At 40.8% G+C, this 21,941-nt stretch overlaps 1 protein-coding gene across 1 annotated transcript in view; it reads right to left on the reverse strand.

The window, feature by feature from the left end:
• chsy3 (chondroitin sulfate synthase 3) overlaps positions 1-21,941 on the reverse strand; it is a 173,144-nt gene that overhangs the window by 38,029 nt on the left and 113,174 nt on the right. The gene's annotated exons all lie outside the window — the stretch shown is intronic.

The following is a 21,941-nucleotide window of genomic DNA, read 5'->3' on the forward strand; positions in this document are numbered from 1 at the left end:
CCATGGAGTCATCCATTGCTTCTTTGATCCATTGTTGCATCCTGCCACATCAAGATGCTACAAGAAAAGAAGGGCAGAGGGTGAAGAAACAGATGGAAGCCTGCACCCTTTCAAATAACCTGTCAACATTTAAACACAGGTGCAATTGAAAGTGATCCAAGAAGCATCAACAAGATGGCCTTTTGGGAGGTTTGAGACAGAAATGTATCTAAAACAGCATTCACATTATAACTGATTCAAACACTTTTATCCACAAATGAAACGCTTATCAGACTGCAGTAGCCTGTCAAGGATTCATTTGGCTCTTTCTCTGGACCTGTGTAAAGCAGATCCCTTCCATCTTTGTAATAGTTATGTTTGATGACACTGCACAGATGCTGGTAGGAAAAATATCATTCTTTACTGACAAATCTGTTTCATGATCATCTCTAAAGTGAGCTCAGTGTTTGACTGGAGTCTGCATGTGTGTTTTCCCATTCACTGTCTCCAGGAGTGGGCAATCTGGATGTTTTGGACTATAACTGCAATAATCCCAGACCATTCATGACTGTGCTGTATAGAAACTAAAGTCCAAACATCTGAAGGGCACAAGGTTGTCTGCCCAGTTGTAATGCATTGTTTACTTCAGATTTGGATCATACTGACCTAGTTAGGTGCTATAATGGAAATTCTCAATATGTATAGCTCATCAGATATGTGGAACTCACCAAGACATTTCTACCCAGTCATTGTTCACTTTCTTCCCACTCTTTTTGTATTATCATCCACTATAATGTTTCCCAAATTGTGAGGAAAAAGCAGGTCTGACTCATCTTTTGAAACCAGTGCTGGACAGTTCTGGAAATCTCCCCAGACTTGCATGGCTTTTTTATTTTTTTTTTTTGGAGAAGGCCAAAAAAGATATTGGGACATAAATCATCTGCAATGCTGAACATTTTTCATCAGCTTTGAATTTACACAAAACCTGTTTCAAAAAGTAGTGCTGTGAATATATGCACCTCCTAATATAATCAGGAGCTGCAAAATAAGATAAAAATACGTGAGTGGATCTCCGCATCACACAAAACAGTTGCTTTTCTCTTGTTATAATTTGCTGTGAGAAACACAAATGTACCATCACCGTTCAATGGGATTAGACTTTGGAGGAGTATGACGTGCGTACATTTTATGGTCTCTGGAGCTACTGATGCATGTAACTCCATTAGTATTAATGGGAGCTGTGTATAATCCTCTCCATGAGAGAACAGCCCTCGAGGTGAGATTAGGCTATGAAATACTTGCAGTAAGATATGAAGGCCAGCAAAGAACTGAGCAAAGAGCACATGGCATGGTGCAGAAACAGAACTGCACTGAATTACCAGTTCATCCAATAGCAGCTTAAAGCTTTGCTGGAAGATACAAGTTGGCGTTTTTAGACAAGCAAGGGCAAGTATCTCCAGGCCTGAATCTTACAAAGAAACAAATGACAATTTAAAATGTTGCATGCACCACTATTTCCAAACAAAAATACGTGTCATTTTAATAGCTTTGTCATTGGAAATGTGTTGCATCCATATGCTGAAAACATGACCTGGGATGCAGATAATGTTTCAAGCTTAAGGGTGTGGGTGAACATCTTTGTGCAATAGGGAATGTCTGCATTCAGTTCAAGGTTGTGGATGTGGAGCTGTAGTGCTCTTCTGCATGCAGACATGCATCCATGTTTGAGTGGCACTGTGACCAAAGCACACATACAGATGCATCCACATTTGGTTGTGCATTCCATTGCACTTTTGGGTATGCATTCTGTATCATAAATCTCTGTGTTGCCATTTTCTCCTCACAAACAATGGACAACTATGCCTACAGAGACCATCAGTGGATGTGATTCTCCTATTAAGTGCCTCCTGGATTCCATTTATTCCTGGCTTGGGGCCAAAATTGGGTTTTTTTCTAGCAAACTAGACTTTTAATGTGATTTCACACTACACAATTGTGGAATGGTAATTTTACTTTGGTGGTCATAGAATTCTAGGGTGGGCAGACTTTATTGATTTGTGATGACTGCAAGTAGAGCAGATGTGGTCCTAGGTAGTTGCCTACATCTGAATGCTGCATTCCATGATGTTGTTGTTAGTAGCTTTGTTTTGAATAATATGATTTATACAACTTCCCTTTTTTCCTTCTTAAAAAGTGCCAATTTTAGTAATTCATTTAAATATGTTGGATAATTCAGACAAATTGGGCAATCTAATAATATTCAATGTCTTATTTCTTCATAGCAAAAACTCACTGCTCTTGAGGAGTATTTTGATTCCAATGTTAGAAGAAAATAAGGATGTTATGGTGACTTCCTGACCTGGTGTGCCTTATCTGCCTGTTGTAAGAATGGTCATCTCCAATGACAGCTGGATATTCCAAAATGAGAAACATCATTATCAGAGAGGTGGAAAATGCATTTAGTGGCAATTGTGAAATGTTGGGGGGGATATAGTTTATTGATTTTGTCAGTCAAGTAACCCAGTGGTGAATTGGTATATCATAAAATGCATGTTGGTTGGTACTGCAATGTGTCAACTAACTGAAATGCAGCCTTTGGAGTTCATCTTACATTTGGCTTTGGAAAGTACGATGGTTGTTTTTTCCTCTGATCTGAAAGCAGATGAGATTTCTATATATAACATTAATATTCCTAAGGAGGATCAAATTAGTCTCCTTCTCCTATCTTTTTAAAAAAGGCAACTACCTGTTCGTAATGTGTTAGCTGGAGATCCTGAACTGAGCAGATGATTGAATTTGATGGCCCATTAGGGCCCTTCCACTTCTATGCTTTTGTGATTCTTCACACCGTTTTTGCTATTTATAGCAAAACTTTATCCAAGATCTTACATAGGGTTGTGCAGCATAAATATCTACAAGCACTATTACACACTGATTGTGCTATACAACTTTTGCTATTCAATCAGTGGGCAATAATGCTTACGGATATTTAAGCTGCACAACCACATGCAAGATCTTGACCATGGTTTGCAAAGATGTGTCTGTTGAAAGTCTCTTGCTGAGTCCATAAGGCGCCTCTGACTTACTTGACATTGACACACAAAAGACACAGCTTCAATGTAGTAGAGTTCTAGCCTGATAAAAGGTTTGCAACAGTTGTGCCCAGAGGTACTATAATTCATGATGACTTTTTGAATGTCATAGGGTGCATCTAGACCAATCTTAAGACCCGTGGGCCATTATGTGGTCCTTCAGATGCTGGATTACAGCTCCTGTATTCCTCATCATTAGACATCATGACTAAAGCTGAGGGGAGTTGTGATCTGGTAACATCTGGAAAAGTGCAATTTTTTCTGTTTAGTCAGGATAGTGGGGTTTGAATTTAGATAGAAAGCTTGCGAATAGGATGTCTGACTCTAAACTAACCTTCCCCGCCTCAGAGTCAGAGGTACTCTTGGGTTGCAATTTCCATTATCTCTAGCCTGCATGATGGATAATCAAAAGTGATGGGAGTTGTCTCTTGTTCAATTACTTTTGGGGACCCAAATAGGGTAAAAACAGAAGAAGAACAATCACTATATAAAAAGTTATTTATTTATTTATTTATATCCTGCTTTTAAACGGGTCGGGACTAAAAGCAGTGAACAACATATAAAAAGCAATAACATAGCATACAATAAAAATACACAGCAACCATCATTAACATAATTATATCTAATAAAAATATTTTTTAAACCCCACATTAACACAATTAGCATCCAGAACACAATTAAACATTCAACAGATTAAAAATCCCATCTAAAATCAGTTCATTTATAGTTATAGTTGGTCCTCTTGTATCCATGGATTCTCTGTCCATGGATTCAACAGCCCTTTGAAGGCAACTATAAGGCTGATGTAGCCCTCAATGAAAATTAGTTTGATACCCTGGATCCAAATAGTAGAATTAATGCAGTTTGCCACCACTGTAAATGCCATGGTTCAATGCTATGGAATCCTGGAAGTTGTAGATTTACAAGATATTTAGCCTTTTCTGCCAAAGGGTACTGTTGCCTCGCCAAACTATAAATCCGAAGGTTCCTTCACATTAAGCCATGGCAGATAAAACAGTATCAAACTGCAGGTATTCAACAGTGTAGATGCATCCCTAGTTATTCAGGTAAGAAACTTTTAAAATTTCTAAAGGCTAGATTCTATCAACTGATATTGAATGAGAAACATTGCTGAGATGGTTTTGTTTATTTAATATCTGTTCAAGTGACAAAAGGCTACAGGAAGATGCATAAGAGAAAGTATAGAAGATGGTTGCTAACAGAGGCAAAAGAACTCTAGTGTTTTTCAATAAGTACCGTGCACTGTGCCAAATTCAATAGGCTCCACCAAAACACTTTTAATATTGCTACTTTGGGAAAGAAAACTAGTAAATTGGAATGAGAACTAGCAAAATGGTTCAATTATGTGTTATGTTACTTGAACATTTTCAAAAATCTCTGGGATTGGAGACCCCCAGGAAAACCATTCATTGTTATTAGAAGCATCACTAGCAAAGCAACACCTATCCGCTCACTTCCAATCCTTCTCATCCAGGTATTTTGTTGGAAGATTCTGAGGTAACCATTTTTGAACACATACCAGCTGGCATCCTGTTAGTAATTTACACATACACACAAGACTCTTTTTGAAGAAGAGTTATATCATTGCCTTCGCCCTCTGTGGAGCCCTCAGTGGCACAGCGGGTTAAACCACTGAGCTACTGAACTTGCTGACTGAAAGGTTGGCAGTTCGAATCTGGGGGGCGGGGTGAGCTCCTGCTGTTAGCCCCAGCTTCTGCCAACCTAGCAGTTCGAAAACATGCAAATGTGAGTAGATCAATAGATACTACTTTGGCAGGAAGGTAATGGTGCTCCATGTAGTCATGCCAGCCACATGACCTTGGAGGCGTCTATGGACAATGCTGGCTCTTCAGCTTAGAAATGGAGATGAGCACCAACCCCTAGAATCAGACACGACAGACTTAACATCAGGGGAAAACCTTTACTAAAAACCTTGCCCTCTGTGAAAAAACATATCCCATAATTGACAGTTCTTATGCGCCAGCAAACCCTTCTGCTGCTGCTGCTTCTTAGGTCCCTTCAACACTGCCATATAATACAGATTATCAAAACAAATAATCTAAATTATCTGTTTGAACTGGATTATATGAGTCTACATTGTCATATAAACCAATTAAAAGCAGATAATCTGGATTTTATATGACAGTGTAGAAGGGGCCTGAGAGAGAGCAGTTATAGGTGAGGAAAGGTGATTCACACCACAGAAATCTGGCTGCTCTGAGCTTCTGGGGGAAAGAAAAGGTAGGTGCACTTCATTTGGAAATATTTCCTCCCCCACCCACGCCCTGCCACCCTTTTTACAGGCACAGACAACTGAGCTGAGATCAGCCGCTTCTTGTGATCTGAATTGCTTCCCCCTCACTCCTTTATTCATAGTAAATGACAGCAGCAGGGGCTATGAACATATATAGGATGTCAACCTCTGTCTGTGTTCATTATGTTCAGACTCAGGTCTGATCTGCTTCAGAGGAGCCTAGTTTTGTCTTGGACATATCCTACATCCATCTGAATCAGCTTGATTCAGTGTGGGGTTTGAACCTGTGCAAGGTATAGCTAAACTATGAACATAACAATACTATTTTTATCGTGTTACTTTGCAGCTGAGGCATTCAATTGAAGTAATGAAAGAATGAAGGGTTGAAGTAATAGAAGGCAGAGTTCTTCAAGTACAAGGAAAGGTGTGCCAAAACTATTAGGAATTGACCTGACGAATCATTCTATACAGCCTTTTTGTCCATAAAACAGGGACACAAAAGCAACAGAACTCATTGCTGTTTTATAAATAGGCTGGATGGTGTTGAAAAAAAATAGATTATCCAAGATTTATATAACACTGTGTGAAATGGGCATACTGCACAGCCCGCTGCCTACAAACACATTCCTTCCAGTAATAAAAATGGAGACATTTTATTCTCATGTCCTATAAAATGAGAAAAGAATTGAAATGGGAGAGCATTCTTTTGAGGGAACGTGTATTCCTGCAGAGTGCTGAATACCCATCTACCTTTTACTCCTCAGAGAGGTGAACATAAGAACAAACGTAAAACTATGTAACCATTATTCAGGGCAAAGGAATGATCTCCTGCATATAATAATAATTATTTTATTTTTATACCCACCGCCATTTCCCTGAAGGGACTCAGGGCGGCTTACATATGGGACAGAAAGTCCAACAGACATAAAAGCAAACAATCCATTAAAACAAAACCTCCATTAAAATAAAATAAGAACATCATAAAATACAACAATCACAGAAACACAATTAAACATTAGAGAAAAACCAGCAGCACACCTGAGTCTTTTCGTGGCAGGAAGTGGGCGGAGAGCTTGAATCGGCGTACACCTTGGCATCCCTTTATACTGGGGTGAAGGGGGGATTTTGGGTTATTTCTGTAGGCTCTGTGGTTTACGGGGTTCCCCAAAATATCTCCCTTAGGGCTTCCCTTGGGGGGTTTTCTCTCTCCTATAGAGCTTTATAGTCCAGGGGAGGGGGAGAGGTTCCCAGGGACGGCCTTCCAGTAATGACTTGTCAGGACAGCAAGCCATCAATGTGGAGTGCCCGCGGGGTCAGGTGTTTCGCCCAGTGGTTGGCTTGGAAGGTGGACCCAAAAAATACCTGTCCTCACACCATTACCCAAGTCGCAGTGCTGTCCCCCACAACTAGTCAATTAGCTCAATTACCAGTTTCTAATTAGGTCAATAAATAGCCCATTTATTTCTCCACATCTTGTGTCTGGTCTCTTTATTTTATGGTGGAGATTCAATTAAACATAAGAGAAAAAACAGCAGAATTGAGGCTCCATCAGATCATTTTCACAAAAACCAATGACCATAATTACAATAGTGAGAGTGACCAGGCTATAAAAGGGTTGGGCATGGAAGAGTGCAAAACAACCAGGGCCGGCCCCACTAATGCGGCAGCTGACGCCGCCGCCTCGGGCGCAGGCCCGGGGGGGCGCCGTCAGGCTGGGCGGGAGGCGGGGCACCGCCCTGACGGTGCCCCGCCTCCCGCCCAGTGCGCCCTGGCCCGTCTGGCCTGCTAGAAAAGGCCAGACGGGCGAGCGGGAGTAGCGTGGGAGGCGGGGCCAGCTCTGACGCCGCTCCCCCCCCCCCCGCCCAGCGTGCCTTGGCCCTGCCTCCCACGCAGCGTGGGAGGCGGGGCCAAGGCACGCTGGGCGGGGGGGGGGGGGAGCGGCGTCAGAGCTGGCCCCGCCTCCCACGCTACTCCCGCTCGCCCGTCTGGCCTTTTGTAGCAGGCCAGACTCAGCGGAGGTTCCTCCAGGCCGCAATCGCGGCCTGGAGAAACCTCCGCTGAGTCTGGCCTGCTACACAAGGCCAGACGGGCGAGCGGGGGTAACGTGGGAGGCGGGGCCAGCTCTGACGCCGCCCCCCCCGCCCAGCGTGCCCTGGCCCCGCCTCCCACGTTGCGTGGGAGGCAGGGCCAAGGCACGCTGGGCGGGGGGGGGAGCGGCGTCAGAGCTGGCCCCGCCTCCCACGTTACCCCCGCTCGCCCGTCTGGCCTTTTGTAGCAGGCCAGACTCAGCGGAGGTTCCTCCAGGCCGCAATCGCGGCCTGGAGAAACCTCCGCTGAGTCTGGCCTGCTACACAAGGCCAGACGGGCGAGCGGGGGTAACGTGGGAGGCGGGGCCAGCTCTGACGCCGCCCCCCCGCCCAGCGTGCCCTGGCCCCGCCTCCCACGTTGCGTGGGAGGCAGGGCCAAGGCACGCTGGGCGGGGGGGGGGAGCGGCGTCAGAGCTGGCCCCGCCTCCCACGTTACCCCCGCTCGCCCGTCTGGCCTTTTGTAGCAGGCCAGACTCAGCGGAGGTTCCTCCAGGCCGCAATCGCGGCCTGGAGAAACCTCCGCTGAGTCTGGCCTGCTACAAAAGGCCAGACGGGCGAGCGGGGGTAGCGTGGGAGGCGGGGCCAACTCTGGCCCCGCCCCCCCCGCCCAGCGTGCTCTGGCCCCGCCTCCCACGCTGCGTGGGAGGCGGGGCCAGGGCACGGGGGCGGGGCCAACTCTGGCCCCGCCCCCTCACTATTCGCCCTGGCCCCGCCTCCCACGCAGCGTGGGAGGCGGGGCCAGGGCACGCTGGGCGGGGCCAGGGCGCCGGTGGCGGGGGCGCTTTTCAGCACCCCCGCTTTACATCAAAAAATATCTCCGGCCGGCCCTGAAAACAACGTATGAGAAATGGGCCAGAGAAATGGATGAGGTGCAGAGAACAGAGTACTATCTGGCGACCTAGGGACTGGACAATTATAACTAGGGTCTAATGCATATTAGGGAGACAGACAACCTATCACTATTATGAGGGTGATTATATGCTTCCCATCCATGAAGAATGGGAAGCAAATCCCAGCAATGTAGAAGCATATTACCCAGCCCCATCACCTTGTCACACAAAATCAATGTTGTTTGGTTTCCCTTAGTTGTTCGATGGCCAGATCTAACTAGCTGCACCATGTCATGATGCCATCTTGCTCAGCTTGTGGTCCCCTAACTAGTGGCATCCATGTAGTATAGTAGAAATGAAGTATACTAAAGAGGAAGAATCAGAATTGGAAGACAGAGAATGGGTACAAACAGCTATAAAAATTAGAGTTTGTGTGTGAGTTTTCTGAGCTTTTATGGTCACATGAATAGATCTATAAGCAGTTGTCAAAGACCCCTTCTACACTGCCAGATAACCCAAGTTATCAAAGCAGAAAAACCATATTATCTGATTTGAACCAGGTTATCTTAGGCCCCTTCCACACAGCTGAATAAAACGCCACATTATCTGCTTTGAACTGGAATATATGGCAGTGTGGACTCAGATAACCCAGTTCAAAGCAGATATTGTGGGATTTTCTGCTTTGATATTCTGGGATATATAGACGTGTGAAAGGACCCCTAAGTCTACACTGTCATATAATCCAGTTCAAAACAGATAATGTGGATTTTATACAGCTGTGTAGAAGGGCCCAAAGGCTACTTAAAGAAATCACAGCTCAGTGCAATCCATATTTAGATCTCAATTTAGATTCACCTAACCATGAAATAGAAGTTGGTGAGTTGTAGACCATAGCACTGTACTTCAATTTCCACCATATTCCCTTCTGCTACTCTAGAAACAATAGTTGGATGAAGCTGTAAATTCCAATGAGGTTTCATGAAACATCACAATTCAGAGTAGAAAGAAGCATAGGAGAAAAAGGTGAGAATCACAAGGTAGAACATGGATATGAAGTTTATAACTTAACTAGAAGTCAATAAATTGGTCACTCTTCTTTCGAAAGTAAGAGGAGGGCACCATAGACTTCTGCCTATCAGGTCCCTTCTACACTGACATAAAATCCAGATTATCTGCATTGAACTGGATTATATGGCATGTGAAAGTAGGAGTGTGTAACTTTACCCACACCTTGACACACACACCCATACACAGACACACATTCATTTGAATTTGTACAACATTTAAAATGAAAAATATTGACTCAATTCTGGTTCACAACCTGTTCATTAAACAAACATCTTAAGGGCCCCCCAACAGACTAGGATGGACCAAAATGTGAAAGAACACATTCTCCTCTGCCACTCATATCTTCCTGGGAGTCTGGGGACCAATTATATGCAGAAAACATATTAATAGCAAAAATGACCTCAACACTTGGGATTCATGGGCCTTACTTTCTCATTCTATAATGTGGAAAATGAGGAGAACAGGAAACCTAGTTCATTGGCTTAAATACAATAGTGGGCCAACTTTACCCACATAAACTTCAATTGAGACTGGTTAGGTTCTCCTCATTTCTTGAATCCTAGGATGCTTCCCTATTGACTACGATAGGAAGAATACTACACCACCACCACCATCATCTGTGAGGCAGAATAGCAGCTATTCTTATGCTAATAATCATCTATAAATCCTTTAAAAATGTTTTTGTTTTTTGCAGTGAGACTATCAAGGCCTTACTATATAGCATGTACAGCCATCACTCAATTAATAATTTTACCATCATCTGTCTTGTCTAGAACATGATCAGTCAGAAAACTGTGCTCCTGTTTCTATCTCCCGCTAACTTACTTATTATCCACCCCCACCCCAGGTAATAGAGAACTTGAAACATGTGGAGTCATCCTAAAATGTGGAAACAAAGTTGTTGTTGTTGTTGGCGGTGGTGGTGTTTTTATTGTTTAAAAAATCAGACTTCTAAAACTTCCAAAATGATCTAAAATCTCATAATTGGCCAATTCCACCCTTAACTCCCTTTTAGCAAAGTCTCTTTTTGGAACATCTCTCACGCAGTTTCAAAGAGTAATAAATTTACCCTTCAACTGACCATAAAGTATGCAAAGCTTTCAGAGCAAGACTGCAGGGAATTTGTCACGCAAGGACAACTATGTAAATTTAGGAGCTTGGAATATAAACCATGGGAATTTAATGGTCAAAGGGCCGGTAGCCTTATCATCCCACTATAATACAATTTTGATCATACAGTTTCAGTTTGTGTATATGTGCATGCACCTGCACACATGAACACATTATTTAATATCAGCTTCCAGGCATCGGTGAAATGCAAAATGCAAGACTAAGTTTGGACTCGGCTTCTTTAATTAGGTTTTGTACTGGAAAAGATCCCCGAGTAATGCTCATATTTCTTCCAGATTGCATATCAAACCCAAATGACTGAACAAATGCTTTTTGTAAGAAAATGCCAGCAAGTACATTTCATGCCTTGCCATATGCTTTGTAACTCACTCTGGGTGCGGATGTATGTATGCACACACATGTGGCTGCCTGCCACGGCTGTCCTGTGGAGTGTCTTTGTCAAAATAATCCTTTCCTCCTACTCCAGCTTCATAAAGATCGCCAATCAAAACATAAGCCCCACTGTAGAATGACTTCAGGCATAACTGGAACAAACTGTCAAAAACGTAGTAGGTAATTCAATGTCAGCAGCAGAAAGCTTTTTCTTTCAAATATGAAAATGGGAAGCACAAACTCATCATTGCACATTCCATTTTCACTTTCCCTCAGTGAATTATACAGTTCAGTAGACTCAGACCAGAGCAGTAAATTTAAATAAATATGGTGTCAAATGTTGTTAACATGATTCCATGGTTTTCATTATTCATGCAGTTCCCACATATAAGCATGAGGTAATAACCCTTGGATTTTGCTGGGGGAAGCCCAGAAAATAAAGTCCTCATCACCTCCCAGGCATAGTTGCAGAAACAAAGTAACATGAAATTATTTCCCCTATGAAGAAATGGTTTTCGATTTCTCTTCCCATATTTGCCACAAGTCATTTTAGTGATAGACACACCAGAGATACGGGGGTTAAAGGCTTTGTCCTGATCTCTTTATTTTCCTTCATGCACAGCCAGAGATTCTTTTTCTACACATAACCCAACAACATATGGTCACCTATAAACTTTGAATCATACCATGATATAGTAGTTTCAATGTTGACCTAGGACACTAGACCAGAGTTTGAAGCACCCCTTGGCCATAGAAATGCATTCAGAGGAATAAAGAAAAGAAAGAAAGGTTGGTGATAATAGGTAAAGGTAAAGGAATAGTAGATGAAAAAGCAACTTGCTATGAGCAGTCTATTGTCTCTTTTGGGCAGTATTCAGAACCAAGTTGCTTTAGGAAGGCTGGAAGGACAAAATCACCTGTGCCGTGGAATAAGTGGTTTTTGTAAGCTAACCTTTCTAGAAGGCTTCAATATTTATTTATTATTATTTATTTACAGTATTTATATTCTGTCCTTCTCACCCCGAAGGGGACTTAGGGCGGATGACAATGTACACATACAAGGCAAACATTCAATGCCATATGAACATAGAGACAGAGACAGACGCAGAGGCAACTTAACATTCTCCAGCTTCCAGCTTTCCTGAAGGTGTGCTTGATTCTGGCCACGGGGGAGCTGCTGCTTCATCATCCACTGTGAAGCCGACTTCCTCATTCCTTTCCTCACGCTGGTGGCAGTTTTTATGGTGTCATAAATTTAGTTAAGTTAGCCTCCCCACTTATAAGTGGTACCTAAATTTCCTACTTGATAGATTCAACTATCAGAAGATCTATCTGAAAGTCAGGTATAGGAATAACAATAATTGAGTTATTATGTTCTGTACTGCTTCTTGTGCATGCACACACATATATCATGATACATTTCTGCAGTTCAGAGCTTATCACTATAACAGTAGCTACAAGGCACCTTTAAAATATGTCAGCTGACTAGAAATGGTGGTTCAGGTTCACCAGATGTGCCTGTCTGTATTCTTCCTGTTGCTTTCTATGTATTTAAGACACAGCTCAAAATGATGCAAATAACAGGAATATACAAGTCATAAGATTCAGTGAAATTTTGGTCCAGTATTTCAGGTAGGGACGGAATAAAGATTTGTTCTAAAGTGTTCAGAACCTCCACTGGAAACATTAAAAGACTAGTGAGAGTGCTGTGCATTTTCTTCTGGTATTCATAGAAGACAGGCTTATCAATAATCAGAAAAAATGACCACAACAGGGTTTGTTGGATAAAGACATTTTTTCTTCTCTCTTAATTTTTTTATTTGTCTCCCCCTTCACCCAAGAGATTTTGGATACCTGATATGTGTTTCTTTTCTTTTCTTTTTCTTTTCTTTTCTTTTTTTTTTTTTTTTTTACTATTTTTGAATTTTTAAACAGAGATTAGATTAGATTAGGCAAAGGATTTAGAATAAAAAATTTAATACATATAAAATATAATTATTTAAGATAAATTTAATAGTTATTGAATTCTACTTAAACAAATATAAAACTGTTTAATAATAATAATAATAATAATAATAATAATAATAATAATAATAATACAAACTTCTAATGCAGAGGAACTGAAAGAGGAGACTAGAAAATCATGAGATAACACTGGAAGATACGGCTATTGGACTTGTCTGACTGGTCTTGATCTATTCTTTCTATTAGTATTTCTTTTAATCTAGCTGCCAGAATGCTCGTGAAGATTTTATAATCAGTATTAAGAAGAGCTATTGGTCTGAAGTTCTTGATCTTTCTATTGTCCGTGTTTTCTTTTGGTATTAGTGTTATAGTTGCGAATTTCCATCAGTTAGGTATTTTTCTTTTCTCTAATGCCCTGTCCATTACTTTCTTTAAAGGTGTTATTAATATATCTATAAAGACTTTATAGTATGTTGAAGTAAAGCCATCTGGTCCTGGTGTTTTATTATTGGGTAGGTTTTTGATTGCTTTGTGTATTTCCTCTGTCGTAATTCTCTTGTTTAATAGTTCCCTTTGCTCTTCCGTGATTTTGTTTATCTCTTGTTTCCCTATATATTGTATTATTTTTTCTTTTGGAATTTTCTCATCAGCATATAATTGCTTATAGTATTTGGTAATCTGTTCTTCTATTTCTCTTTGTTTAATATAAGTTTTCACATCTTCTTCTATTCTGGTGATATATTATTTTTGTTTCTTTTCTTTTTTTTGCTACCTTCCAAGCTAACCATCTGCCTATCTTGATCATATTTTCGAAATGTTACTTTATATATTTGAGTTTTTTCTCTATTTCTTCTAGCTGTATAGTATTCATTTGTTTTTTGAGTATATCTGGTGGGGACGAGGGACAGGGCCTTTGTCACGACCCAGGCTGCAGAGCACCAATAACCAAACACAGAGGCCAGAATCTATCTAATATCTTTATTAAGGAAATATATAAAGTTAATAAAAGCAAGTGTAGGAAATAGTTCAGAAATAGACCTTTCAGGAAAGGTCAAAATTAGTCCAAAGAAACAATGTCCAATATGAAATATTAAGGTCCAAAGTTGTAATCCAATAACCGAAACACCCACTTTGCCAAGCAAAGTGAGGGGAGATGACAAGGTTCTTAATCCAAGGAACTTGATGTGATGCTAGGAAGTAAACTTGATTCTTGGAACACAAGGCTTGATACAAGGCAACAAGGAATGAGGAACAAGGACAAGATCCGTGGTAAATACTTGGCAAGGTCCGGGAAGCAAGGCAAGGTCCGGGAAGCAAGGCAAGGCTGGAAACGTGAACGAAGGCTTGGAAACGGGAACGAGGCTTGGAAACGGAATAGCGCTGTCCACACACAACCTACTCCAGTAGCTGACGAATTGACTCCGCAAGATTCCTTCGGGGCAAGGAACCTAAATAGGGTCTCGTTTTCCCACCAAAGAACACTTCTCTGGGGAATCAGAACCGAAAGTCAATCTCTGTGTCCAGATGCATGACTCCCTAGAATTTCTCATGGAAGCAGTCTTAATCAGCTGAATGCTTGGCTGCGATTCTCAGGCTTCTGCGATTAGCCTGTTGAACTCCTTTTTGTTGTTGATAATAACTACGGCGAGAAAATGGGGGAGATTTTGACTCAGGGCTTGTTTGGCAGATTTCTGGAAGACAAACCTCCTGCAGGTGCAAAGGCTCCAGTTCTGGCTGGGAAAGTTCCAATTCTGGCTGAAATGGTGGAAAACCCAAGTTTTCCTCTTCATCTGCCACAACAGCGCTAGGAACGGGACTACATGGCCCATGAGTCATCACAGCCTTCTCGGTGGTGGCTCCTCGGCTGTGGAACTCCCTCCCCAGCGATATCCGGCAAACCCCATCCCTCCTGGGATTTAGAAGAAAACTAAAAACTTGGCTCTGCGCCCAGGCATTCAGCGAATAAGCTCATTGGCTGTTGTAATCGGGTCGCAAATCTGTAATTGTAGCAGTAGTGAATGACTGAGGATGGTGCAATATTGCTGCTTTGCAGCGTTTTAATTTTTGTATACTTTTTATCATGTTTTTATCATGTTTTAATTGTTTTGTTTTTATAGTATATTTGTTGCTGGCCCTCGTGGCAGAATGTAAGCCGCTCTGAGTCCCCTCGGGGAGAAGGGCGGGGTATAAATGCATGTAATAAATAAATAATAAATAAATAATATCTAGCTGTAGTTGTATTTTTTTATCTTTGGGGTTTCTCTTTAATTTTGTTTCCATTTCTATGATTTCCTTTTCTAACTGTTTGGACTCTGCTTTCCTTCTTTTCATTCTTATGATATTTTTCTGTGTTGAATCTAAAGTATTCCTCCAATAGTCCACTATATTTCTTTTGATCTTCTTGCCCTTTTATAAGGATATCATTTAATCAATGGCTTGTTCATTTTAAGAAAGCAAACAATGACTATTTCTTATAAATAGCATTATGAAAGACCTAACCCAGGCATTTCAAGGTACCTAAACTAGTATATAATAAAAGTGAAAATATATTTGTTTGTGGGTGGCTGCGACATCCAGAGAGCAAGCACTGTGAACCCCAATAGCAATGTATCTGGACCAAACTTGACACACAAATCCATCATGACCAACTTGTAGTACCGGCAGAATTTGGGGGAGGGGGACTGACATGAGATGATGGGAGTTGCAGTTCACCCCACATCTAGAGAGCACTGCGAACCCCACCTGTGATGGATCGGAACCAAATTTGGCACACAAGCCCACCATGACCAACTTTATGTACTGGCAAGGTTTGGGGAAAATGTATCTTAGATGATAGGAGAGGTAATTTACCCATATCCTTATGCATTTTCTAATGAGACCATAGAATCCCAAAACAAATAATGACCAGAAAACCCTCTGATATCATCACAACAGTGTCATCAAAAGTCAGAAATGATTTGAAGGCACACAATGACAAATTCCAATGCTTACCTCACTCCTAAGCAGGCTAATAGCAATTTAGATGTGAATTACGGAAATTTTGAGCATATTGTGTTTTAGGATGGTGCCTTTATCATTATAATGTCTTGGAAGTTTTAAAAAGCCAAGGTATCCCATCACAGCCCTATCACATTTCCTGTTTCAAATCAATTTCTATTATTCTACTTTTCTTCCTCAACATTGCTCCCTTTGCTGCTATTGCCAAAATTAATTATATGTTCCATTAGCCCAGAAGACACTAAAGTGCTATAAATATACAGAATTTGTTCTTGGTGCAATGGTCCAGGAAAATCAAGGCTAGCAAGGCAGCACTGGGTATTGCTTGAGATGCCATTTGGTATGCAAGAAACAGCCCTGCAACCTTGCTTCTGGTATGCTCAAATCTCCATCCTAGAAGGACCTGCCAGAACCTGTACCCTGACTAGCTCTCAAATGTTGCAAAATGATTTACCCTTTTCCATGAGTTGTAAAAGACAGCATATAAAAAGTGCATACCATACAAATGAGGCTGTGCAGGCTGCTTAAAGCATAAAATGTTTATTTAGGAGGACATTACTCCCCAGTGGCAGGGTTGTAAAGGAGTTTTAGAAGTCTCTCCAAGTCTGTGGGGTTTTTTTTTTAAGTGCACAACACTTTCCCCCCTATTCAGGGAACTTTATATTGCTCATACCGCTTCCCTGTCTCAATGTGCTCTTTTAATTTTTCCTCTGAAGTTTTTCTACTGTGCCAACTGCAGGCCAAACAATTTGCTTCTGCATAGTTTAGTGGCATCAATTAACGGCTAAAACGCTAAAATCAATTTTCCTAAAGTGGGAATAAAGCTCGAGCTTTTCATTCACAAAGTTATGAATCTTTCCTTGATAAGTGTCCAATTCTAAGAAATCCAATTTAGAGCTCAGACATTATGAGATTGTCATGGGTTATAAGCTAATGGCAAGATTGCAGACTCATCAGGACTTTCATGAAGAAGGATGTGATGGCACATCATGCCATTCTCCACTGTTAATCTTTTTCTCCTAACTGTAGAAATTAAACACATTTGAAACTAGTTAGCTTGGCTCCTTGGAGTGTTCCTGAGATACATGTAAATGTCTTTCTAAATACTACAACTGAATTTTCAGGATGGTTAAACATTAGAAATGATGATGGAATGGGGAGGAAGCTAAAGATTCAATTGAAGCTGTATTCTGAGCAAAGATTCTAAAATCCTCATTTCACTATAGTCTATAGACCTATAGGCTTAATCACTGAATCTCAGGTTTGGCTCTCATGTTATTCCCTCTCATGGCCAAAGGATGCTAAAGTATACATCTATGCACATACAATGCGCCTTTGATATCTATTGGGATTTAGTTCCAGGAACTCTGTGGATACTAAAATCAATGGTTGCTCAAATTCCATTATAAACAACTAGGCGGCAAAATTGTGTGCTTTATATAATATAGCAACATCCAGGTTTGCATTTTGGGGGGGATAGGTAGGTAAATGGGTAGATAGATAGATAGTAGGGGTCTGCAATTTTTCGTTAGTCATTATAAGTCGGATCAGATTAGTTAAATTCGTATTTACAATGCAATATCCGACACGCAGACATGGCCCGCACCAAAAACTTAAGAATCAAAACTTACCCAATACTTTTTTATTTCATTTTGTAAATATTGGAAGCCTCTCAAAATCAGATTCATTTTCAGCCCAAGAAAGCAAAGCAAAGCCAAAATGGCTGCCTTTCCTCTTTAAATTAATGGCCTCCTGCCATTAGGAAAAGGAAGTAGCAGGAAGGAAGCAGAGTTCACTGGGAAAGAGACTGAGAAAGCACAACATTCTTGGAAATGTATGGGAAGGCAAGGAGCCCTATGCCAGAGAATTTAAAAGGCCTTGCCCTAAACTACATTTTGCAAAATTTTGCTCAGCATCAGAAAACCCCAATCAGGATAGGAGAGAGATTTGTCTCTCCATAGCAGCAGCCAGCCAGAGTTCCAATAAATTGTTGAATCTGCAAAATCAAGGACTAATACTTCTAGTAAGTCTCTGCTGGGCTGAAATGAAATCCCTAAATAGAAGTTATATTGCAGTGATTCCCAAAGTGGGTGCTACCGCCCAGTGGTGGCTGCTGCAGCAATCCAGGGGAGCAGTGGTGGCCACTGGTACATATATCTTTCTGTTTCATTGCTATTAAAATTTTTAAAAAATAATTTCCAGGGCGCTGAGTAATATTTTTTCTAGAAAGCGGGCGGAAGGCCAAATAAGTTTGGGAACCACTGTTCTATTGGTTAACATGAGAGACATTCAATGAGATAGCTGTCGTGGCTTTAAAAAAACGTTTTTGTCAAAACTTTTTAAAATCCCGCATAATCAGTAAATGTATGAGTATTTCTGAAAATTCCCCTGTTATCTTGTGTCATTGTATAGAAAATTCAAGGAGATGGCTCTTGCAGTTTTTTAAAATGTTGTTTATAAAAACTTTGAAAATTCCCCAAACCTCTATGGATGTGAAACGTTCTGAAATTTGATGGGCTACCAATGGTAAATGTAGTCTACCATTGTAGCAAGTTTCATCCCAGTAGCTATACACATGAGGGAGAAAGGAGCCCCTGAAGTTTCCACACCTGCGCAATTACTGTAATGAAAAAAAATAACAAAATTTTGATACTCTCGTTATAGTAACTAAGATTTTACTAATTATACTTTAGAAACACTTTAGAAATGAATGCCAGTGCCCCCTAATTTTGTACTGACTTTTGAAACATTTTTATTGATCACACATGTCTAATGGGTAGACAATATGGAATAAAATACATTCAAGAAGTGGATGCTAATATCTGTGGATATTGAGGCCAACTATATACCAAAGGATTGCATATTATAACTCTACTGGTGCAAAAGAGGATTTTAATTCACAAAAGCTCATCTTGTAAAATCTGTCTGTTAAAGTTTATTGTTTACTTTCTTCTTTTCATGATGAAGTTTCTTCACCCAGTTGTTTTTCTATTTGATGAGTCCTAGATTCTCTAACATTTTAAAAATGAAAACCAGGATATATATGGCCAAGGTGCATCTGAGCATGGTCAAGATTGCAAAAAAATTTTAAGCAGGAAGAAAACACAAGCAATGGGAGCCTGCAGAAGTTGTGTTTGCCTGGGTCTACAGGAAAGGGCAATTTTCCACCCGTTATCCCTCCTGAGTCACCTGAGGGCAAACTACTTTTGCATTTTGAACTCCGTTTTCACCATCCAAAGTAAACCAAAGAGAGAAGGAGGAAAGAGGGAAGAACAAAACAGAGACAAAGGGACATTTTTAAAGTGTCTGAAAAAGTGGGATGACAGAGGATTGGGATCATCCCTGAAAAATTAGGACAATGTAATGATATGTCAGTCTATTCTTGATAAGCCCTGAAATTTGCAATGTGAGGGCTACATTTTTGTTGTTGTGTGCTTTTTTATGAATCTATCACAAGTTTTTCTTATCCAAATGTGGTCAGAAGAGGTTTACTATCACCTTCCTCTGAGGCTGGGAGATTATGACTTGCCTAAGAACACTAAGTGGGTTCCCATGATCAATTAATTTCATCTGGATTAAAAAAAATCACACATAAATGGGAAAATATGCCCCTATGAGCTTATGGATAAACACCGCAGATCACAAATAAATCAACTAACTCTTCCTTATTGTAACAATATTAATTTGCATTGTTAAAGTTCATACTCATTAAGATCCATCTGTATGAAAAATGACTCAATTGTACTATTCCAGAGCATAAAACCATCTCTGGAAGCTTTGCTGCATGAGTTTTTTTTCCTACACCTAAAGATGAGTAAGGAGTTTGAATCTGTTTGCCTTTATTAGGATTCTTGGCTGAACAGAGAAAGGATGGGATGAAGTAATAGCATCCATGAGACTATTAAAGTGTTGTGTCAGGCAAATGGAAACTATTTGAAAAGAAATAGAACTCATTCAGCAAAGCATTCAATTTTATATGGCAGTGATTTCATTAAACCAAGACCAAAAATACTGTTTTAGTTAAGGTTTGTGAGGAAACTAATAGGGCAAAGACCAGAGAGCAGGAAAATTTGGGAATGTGGTTTTAAAAAGTGACTCATGGAAATCTAGAGAATTATTCAAGTAACCGGAGATGGTCAGGAAAACGAATAAAGGAGAGCAGGAAAGCTTGGCAAGAACAGATAATATATTCGGCTTGAGCATTTGCTATTATGTGAAGTGCTGCTATTATTTTGTACAAGATGTTTAGCTTCCCAATTAAACTTTTCATTATAGGGTGATTTCACAGTCTTGTTTAAATTCCAGGGAAAGAGGGAACTCGTTTTTCCCTGCTGCTGCTGCTTCTAGAAGCCTGCAGGGAAGTCATTTGGCTAATATCAGTAGGGCTTGTGGATTTCATTAAAGGGCCCTTACTTTTTTATTCTCATAAATTGAGCACTGTTGTTGCAAAAGTTGGCATTGCTGGTGGCAACTCCTTGTCTGGTTTTGGAACTCTGTTAAAATGACAAGTATCTAAAACCCCACAACTTTCGTTCCCATTTAAATACTGGCAGTCCCCAAGTTGCAAACATCTGATTTACAAACAACTCAGAGGTAAGAATGGGGGTGAGACAACAGGAAGTGAGAGAAATCTACCCCTAGGAAGGGAAAATCATTCCTAAAAGAGTTATCATGGGGAAAAGGTGTCTCTGCTGAAGCTTTATCGCCAATCCTTGTTGACACAATAAGACTTTTTTTTTCAAAATCCACTTATCAGAGGGACCAAAAGTGAAGTGAAAACTTCTGAACAGGGACACAGATGGCAAAACAAACAATACTGGGGTGTGAACCCTTTCCTATGCTATCCAAAGCTAATACAGGCAGCCCCCAAGTTACAAGCAAGATAGGTTCTGTATTATCCTCATAAGGTTAAGCCCACATGAGCTCCAAGTGAGGCTATGCTAAGTAGCCTCAACTTCAGATGGTATACATACTGGCTACAACCCTACACATTCTTGGTGTGGCACGAGGCTCCACCAGCATGTGAAACTCCCACATGCAATCACAACTTAAGTGCAACCCTAATCGGAGGGTAACATCTTCACTGTGCTGCTGCATAATTATTGCTGCCTGGGCAAGCACTGATCTCCCCTGACTTCTAATTATCTATGAAGGTCTGTTCCAGAAGCAATCCGATTGGATGTGCATTTGGAGTAATGTTACACAAAGAGCCATGCAGGCATGAGTCAATGTATGTGTATGTAACCAACAAGTTATCAGCCTGAACCTGCATGTGGCAAATATAGCCATCTGTAATGAGCAAATCTTTGCATGTACAGTAAAATGGGTGCATTTATCATTTTCAAAAGCACATCTCTAACCCTGAAAATGCTCATGTGTGAAAATTGGACACAATCAGTATTTCACACTTTCATTATAGGGCCTACCTATGCTGATCATTTAATGTAGTTTCAAACTGGTTTTGAAAAAAGTGTGTTTGCTGTGTAGATGATTACACAGGAAATCTTGGAACCAGTTTGAGGCCCGGGTGGCGATTACACAAATCACAGGGCAGTATGCACATTAAGTGCTTTCTTTCTTGAGCTTTCATGGGAGTTTGTTGTCTGGCTGCCCGAGTTTGAAGGTCAGTGTAGATGGGGCCATCAACTCCTTCGAGTAAATGGTTGTTTCCTGAAGTATGGATAGTGCCAAGCACTTAGAGAGAAAGAGCAATATGGAGTGCATTGTTCTTGTAAAAGCAGTATCATACAACGCAAGTCCCAAAGTAGTGTGGTTTCCCCCCTTAATAATCTGTTGGTCTTTCTGTTCTTTTTAGCTGCTGTAGTATCAGAAGGAAAATATTTTCTTCCTTGATATCATAGGGCTTTGTTGTCATATTTCAGATGTCTTGCAAAAAGAGAATACTTCTGCCTGGTTGTTAGGTCTCCTGTACAATTGTCATTATTCCATATTGGAATGCGGTCTCACCATGTTTCAGTTTCACGAAAAATTGTAGACTATTTTTAAAATTATCATTCCATTTCCCAAGATCGGTTGTGTGCGGTGTACTCCGAGACTTAGAGTGGCCTCCAAACCTATCACCATAGCATCTATAATTCAAACTTGGTGGGTGTTTCCTTAAACTAAAAACGCTTTTTGTGTACTC

The sequence above is a fragment of the Anolis carolinensis genome, chromosome 2 (assembly GCF_035594765.1).
Source record: "Anolis carolinensis isolate JA03-04 chromosome 2, rAnoCar3.1.pri, whole genome shotgun sequence".
Classification (NCBI taxonomy): Eukaryota; Metazoa; Chordata; class Lepidosauria; order Squamata; family Dactyloidae; genus Anolis; species Anolis carolinensis.